Source organism: Hirundo rustica, chromosome 27, assembly GCF_015227805.2.
Source record: "Hirundo rustica isolate bHirRus1 chromosome 27, bHirRus1.pri.v3, whole genome shotgun sequence".
NCBI classification, from domain to species: Eukaryota; Metazoa; Chordata; class Aves; order Passeriformes; family Hirundinidae; genus Hirundo; species Hirundo rustica.
Window position 1 is genome coordinate 4,825,107 of NC_053476.1, and position 6,709 is coordinate 4,831,815.

Here is a 6,709-nt window from a genome sequence, read left to right on the forward strand (position 1 = left end):
TCGCTTCTCCGGGATTTTTTGTGGGGATTTGGGGGATTTGGGACACCCAGCTCTGCCCTGCAGGGAGGGGAGAGGAGCGATCCCAATCCTTTGGGGTGATCCCGGGGTTAAAGCCTTGCTGGAGGCACCCCACCCTGCGACTGTGGGGTTTTCCAGGGGGTCAGAGCAGCCCTTTGCATTTTGCTCCACTGGGATTTGTCGGCAGGGAAATCCTGGATGTGCCTCAGCCCAGCCCTGGCTCCCAGGAAAGGAGAATTCCCCAAATCCGGGGCAGCTCCTCTCCCACCCCACGGGATCCGCGGGAGGAATTCCCGGAGCAGCTCCCCGGGGTTCCTGAGCCCTCCCGAGGAGCCTTTGGGGTGTCCCTGCCTGGATCCAGCTGTCCCTGGGAATAAACCCCGAAAGAACCGGGGTGGGATTCCAGGGGTTTCCATCCTCTGCTGCTTTTTGCTCTCCGAGGCACTTTGGGAGAGGGGAGGTTCTGTTCCCTGGCTTTGGGGGTTTGCTCCTCTTCCCCATCCCGAGGCTGGGCTGGGATTGGGGGGAAATGTCAGGAAGCTCCTCCCGTCCCCAGGGAAGGGCCAGGGTTGCAGAAGGTTTTGGTTCCAGGTATTTTGGTCCCTGCTGCTGAGGCCTGTTGGGTTTATTCCCAGCTGGAAGTGAGCCCCATCCAGCCCTGGGCAGGGCTCGGAGCAGCCTGGGATCCTGGGAGCTGTCCCAGGATGGGACTGGATGGGATTTAATGTCCTTTCCAGCCCCAACCATTCCGTGATTCCCCGTGTAAGCGCACCTGGGGGCAGCTCAGAATTCCCAAGGGACAAATCCCGGGGTCTCCACAGCTCTCAGGCTCAGTCCCAGCTTGGACCAGACCTTCTCCAGTTTGTGGGATGCAAATCCAGGTGAATCAAAGATTCTGGTTTGGGTTTTTTTCCCAGCCCTGGGAGCTCCCTCTGCCTGTGCAGCTTTGGGGTAAGGAGAACTTTCCCAACAGGAATTTTGGGGCGGTAGTGAGGCTCTGGAATGTTCTGGGGCTGGGACAGGACATTCCCGCAGGGAATTCCTGGGGTTTGCTCCCCCCACAGCTGCGGCCGGGCTGTCCCAGGGCAGGAACGGGTTTGTGCCTGGGGCAGGTGCAGATCCCTCCAAACCAATCCCGGTTTTTCTCTGCTCCAGATCCCAATTTCGGCCAGCTCCGGCCTCAGTTACCGGCAGGGGGAACTCTGCTTTCAACCATTCCCAACAAACACCGGCAGGAATCCAAAATAAAGCGGCTCCTGTGCAATCCCTGCTGGAGCTGCGCCGCTGGAGCCAAGCCCAGCCACAAACCCAGATTTTATTCCATTTTTTTTCCCCCGTTTTCACTGTGTTTAATCCTCCCCGGCCACCAGCAGAGCCTCCAGCAGCCGGGTTTGGAGCCGAAACCTTCCGAGCTGCCGGCACCTGGCGTGGAAAACATTCCTGCTGGGATTCTGGGGTTCTCCCAGGAAGCTCTGCCGGGCTCGGGGGGATCAGAACCGGCCCCGCAGCGGCTCCGGGAGGGTGAGGCTGGATGCGGGAGCTGAGCCCCGGCACCGCGGGCGGAATTTGGCAGCTCCGATCGCTCTCCTTTTCATCCCCGCTGCTTCTCCCAGCTCCTCCTGCAGCTCCAGCAGCAGATGGTCAAAAAGAAAAAAAAAAAGAAAAGAAAGCCACAAATGTTTGGAGAGGGAGGTGGAGAGGGGACTGGATTTTTTTGGATATTTTGTAGGGATGGAGGTAATTCTGAGAGCGATCATTTTCTGGTCACACGGGAGAGTAAAGGTGGACGAGGAATTGTTGTTATTCCCTTGGAATCTTGGTGTTTCCCGAGGAGGTTTTGGGGACAGCAAGGAAAGGCTTCCAGGCTGGTGGATGATTTGATGATTTGCTTCCCTGCAGGTTTGGCTTAATTGTCCCCACATCGGATCAAATATTGGGATTTTCCCTTGATGAAATCCCTGCTGGGAGCCCCCAGGAGGGACCTGGAGGCCGCCCTGGGGCAGGAACAGAGGCCTCCCCCCGTGGCCAGCAGAAAACTCTGCTCCAAATATCCCAAAACCTGAATATTCCGAGGCACTAACCCCCCCATCTGTTAATTTCTTTTGTCGTGAGCGCGGCTGGGAAAACAAAATCCTGGAAGGGTTTGGGTTGGGAGGGGGCCGGGCTGGAGGCCGTGCTCCCACGAGGACCAGCTCCTGTTTGAGGGGAAAAGCCGGCTTGCCATAAATTTTGGGGATTCAGGGACAACGCTCTGGGCTCCCCCACCCCGCAGGTGCCGAGGTTTGGGGAAGAGGGAAACAATTCCTCAGCAGGGTCAGGTTTTAATGAGTCTGGGATCAAAAGCAGGCTGGAAAACAAGAGCAGCCTCATCAGGAGCCGCTGCTAACGAGCACCAGCTCTCGGGGCTGGGGGAGCTGCGGGCTCACCGCTGTCGATTCAAAGGCTGAGCCCCTCCTCTCCTCTCCTCCAAAACCAGCTTTGATGCGTCTCCAATCCAGGTAAAAATAGCAACCCGGCCGATTCCCTGCAATTAAATCCTCCCGGGCAGGGTTTGTTTTAGGCGGTGTTTGTGTTCTCCCGAACAAAAAGCCGATTTCAGTCACAGCGGCAAGGGCTGAGCGGAGGTCTCTGGAGGCGTTCGGGAGTCAGGGAAGGAGATGTGGGTGGGAAATGTGCAGAGCAGGGAACGCTGAGGGCTTTGAGAGGGAGCTGTCCCACCAGAGCAGTCCCCTCTTGAGAGGAATTCTCCCGTGGAATTCACTCAGGGAATTCTCTTGTGGAAGAGCTGAGCCCTGGGGGTTTGCGCTGAATTTGAGGCAGTGCTGGATTGTCGTGGTTTGGGATCTGGGCGCCTCCATCACAGAATTCTGGAGTGGGTTTGGGCTGGAAGGGCCTCAGAGCTCACCCAGCTCCATCCAGGGACACATCCCGCTGTCCCAGGCTGCTCCAAGCCCCGTCCAGCCTGGCCTGGGACTCTTCCAGGGATCTTCTCTGGGAATTCCATCCCAGCCCCTCCACACCCTCCCAGGGAAGGAAAACCCACCTGGAGGCAAATCCTGTAACCCTCTGGATTCCTGCCTCCAACCTGGAAGGAACCAATTTCCCAGCTCTTTTCTACATGTACAGAAAAGATGTCAATATTTGATTTATCTCTGTAAGAGACACCAACATTCTATTTATCCACATAAAAATGCTTTTTAGCCTCTCTCCGCTTCAGGAGCTGTTGAGGGTGGGGATATTTTCCTTCTCCTGCTGCCCCACTCTCAGGAATCCACAGGGGAGGGAAGCTGGGCTCAGCCTCTGGCTCAGTTTGTGCTGCGAATCCCACCCGCAGGAGCAGGGCTGCAGCATCCAGGCTCTCCATCCCCCTTCCCCGGAGGATGCTCAGCCTTCCACGGTTCAGGAATTCCAGGATCCAGCAGCTCTGCCCATCCTCTTCCCCCCCCAGCCACACTGAGGTGACAGAGCCGGGGCTGCTGTGACAGAAAGAGATCTCCAGAGGGGCTGGGCTGGGCTGAGGAGAGCTGCGAGGGATGGAAACACCCCGGCAGCAGCAGGAGAGAATGGATTCTTAATCGGCTCCAACCAAAAATAAAATAAAATAAAATAAAATAAAATAAAATGACCACTTAACAACCAAACCAGCGGGGCCTGTGACACCCAGGCTGTTTAATGATTGAAATTTACCACAAGGATCTCCCCAAACCTGGCAAAGATCTAGCAATCTAGCTCGATCCCCAGATCTGGCACGGCGTTCCGGGCGCTCTCCAGATGGGAAATGGGCTCCACAGGTGCCCCTGGCACGGGCACAGGGGAGCAGCACCTGGCACTGGTGCTGCCAGCGCGGCGCAAATTAAAACCTCGTGATTGAGCTGGGCTTTGTTAGGCGGGGGTTTGTTTGGGTTCCTGACAGAGCTGGCAAATCCAGGAAATAATGGAATAACTGCGTTTCCATCCTCTGCTGATAGGGGAGTTTAATTAGTGCCGCATTTTCAATAACTCCGATCCCGACGTGCCGCAGATCCTGCCTGGATAACGGGATAATGATTGGAATCCTGTCCTTCAGCCCCTCGCTGGAGGCAGGGCTGCTCCGTTTAATCACGGCGGAGAGGCGCTGGCAGCTCTCTGCAGCTCAGCCTCTCCCTAATTACATTTCTGGAGTTTTAGTAAATTGAAAGGGAAAACGCAGGAACAAAATAATTAAACCCGAAGAGGAAGTGAATATTAAAGAGCAGCAAGCTAGTTAAAATTCTTGCACACGGCTCCTCTCGGAGCCATCGGTTTAATCAGCCTCCCATGGAAATCAAACTGAGAGGGGTGACACCTCCAAACCCGTGGGTAGGGCAGCGTTTGGTGTCCCTCGTCACAGGGAAATGCCACCTGCCCGGTGCCATCCAGGGGGAATTGTCCCCAGGGCTGGGGATTCAGAGCTCTAGCTCCACACATGCCAAAATCCCCATCCCAATATCCGAGGTTCAAGCACCTGGGATTGTTTATTTGTCACAGAGCTGTCTCCCAGACACAGAGAAGTGACAATAATTCTCTTCTCCCAGCCACCAAGGGGGACGGAGCTGAGCCTGAACAACTCCGGCAAAGGGAGGAGAGCTGAAATTCCACCTCTGTTTCCACAGGTGCCCAGTTTAATTTCCCACTTCCTGGGAACAAGGGAATTTTGATCAGGAGAACCTGAAAAAGAGCTTGACTTCCCCACTGCAGCGTGACACTTGGCCAGTGCTGGATTAAAGGAGAATTTCTGTTTGTTCTGGTTACAGAGAGGCTGCCGGGGAGGAGGGGGGATCTCTTTGTTGTCTGTGAAAAACTGGCGCTGTAATTTCCTCTGCTACTTCAGCTCTGAGGGGACACACACGCACCACTAAAAACCCGCGGCTCAGGTGGCAGTATAAAATGGGAATGGAAAGGGGATGAAAAGCGGTTTCCAGGAGAAATGTGCGGCCAGCACGGGAATGCAAACAGCAGCCCTGCACCTCACAGAGCCATTTCTTCATCAGTGCAGCATCACCTGCTGCTCCGTCACCACGGGCAGCGCTTGGGGACATGGAGGAATGCAGCCGCATCCAGGGATTGCTCAGGACTCGGAGGAGACACTTGCCAGGAAAACCTGGGACACTGCGGAGAACATTCCCAATGATCCAGGAGCCAGCCGTGGGTGGATGTGGCAGCCCCTGGCCCAGGAGCAGCATTTCTCACCTGGGAGAAGGAGAGAGAAGACAAAAATATTTTGCATTTCCCATTTCAATAAGCGTGGCTGTGCTATAGAGCCTGGGTAATTCAGTTTTTGGGGTGCTTTGTGTGTAACGGGATTAATTCACCCGAAGGCTGGAAGCAGCAGGAAGGGAAGGCTGGCTCTGGAGAAGCTTCCCTACAAACATTCGTGTAATTAAGAACTGGTAACAATGACATTTTGGCTTCACCGGTCACAAGCCACTACAAAGTAGCAGAGAAGAACCATGCCACCAAATTAATTGCTTCCTTTGCTGAAAATGTATAAATAAGTAAAAAAGTTTTGTATCAGCCTGGGTGTGGAGAAACTTTGTGGGCCACACACGAGCCTGGGCCAAAAAGAAAGCGGGGCCCGACTTGATAACACTGAAAAACAGGGGTGGAGCCTTATTTTTCATTACGGTTTTGGAGGATTTTGGTAACACTTCCTCACAGAGCTGTGAAGGGAAATGGCACCCGCCGTTCCCTCAGGCAAATGTCCCCTCATGGTGCTGCGAGGGAATGGGGCGATGGCTCCCTCTATTCCCCCAGGCAGGTGTCCCCTCATGGATCTGTGAGGGGAGATGGTTCCCTTTATTCCCTCAGGCAAGTTTTCCCCCATGGAGCTGTGAGGGGAGATGGCTCCCACCATTCCCTCAGGCAAATGTCCCCTCATGGAGCCGTGAAGGAATGGGGTGATGGTTCCTGCCATTCCCTCAGGCAGGTTTTCCCTCAGGGAATCGTGAGGGGAGATGGTTCCCTTTATTCCCTCAGGCAGGTTTCCCCTTATGGATCTGTGAGGGGAGATGGTTCCCGCCATTCCCTCAGGCAGGTTTTCCCTCAGGGAACCGTGAGGGGAGATGGTTCCCTTTATTCCCTCAGGAAGGTTTTCCCTCAGGGAACCGTGAGGGGAGATGGTTCCCTTTATTCCCTCAGGCAGGTTTTCCCTCAGGGAACCGTGAGGGGAGATGGTTCCCGCCATTCCCTCAGGCAGGTTTTCCCTCACAGAACCGTGAGGGGAGATGGTTCCCTTTATTCCCTCAGGCAGGTTTTCCCTCACAGAACCGTGAGGGGAGATGGCTCCCTTTATTCCCTCAGGCAGGTTTTCCCTCAGGGAACCGTGAGGGGAGATGGCTCCCGCCATTCCCTCAGGCAGGTTTCCCCTTATGGATCTGTGAGGGGAGATGGTTCCCTTTATTCCCTCAGGCAGGTTTTCCCTCAGGGAACCGTGAGGGGAGATGGTTCCCGCCATTCCCTCAGGCAGGTTTTCCCTCAGGGAACCGTGAGGGGAGATGGCTCCCGCCATTCCCTCAGGCAGGTGTCCCCTCACGGAGCCGCCAGAAAAAGGGCGATGGCACACCCGGACACCTCCCTGGGGCCGGGGGGAAGGCGGTGCCGCCTGCCAGAACCGTGTGGAGCAGGGCTCTGTGGCAGACAACGGGCAGCCAGAGCCCCGCGGTGGAACGGCACT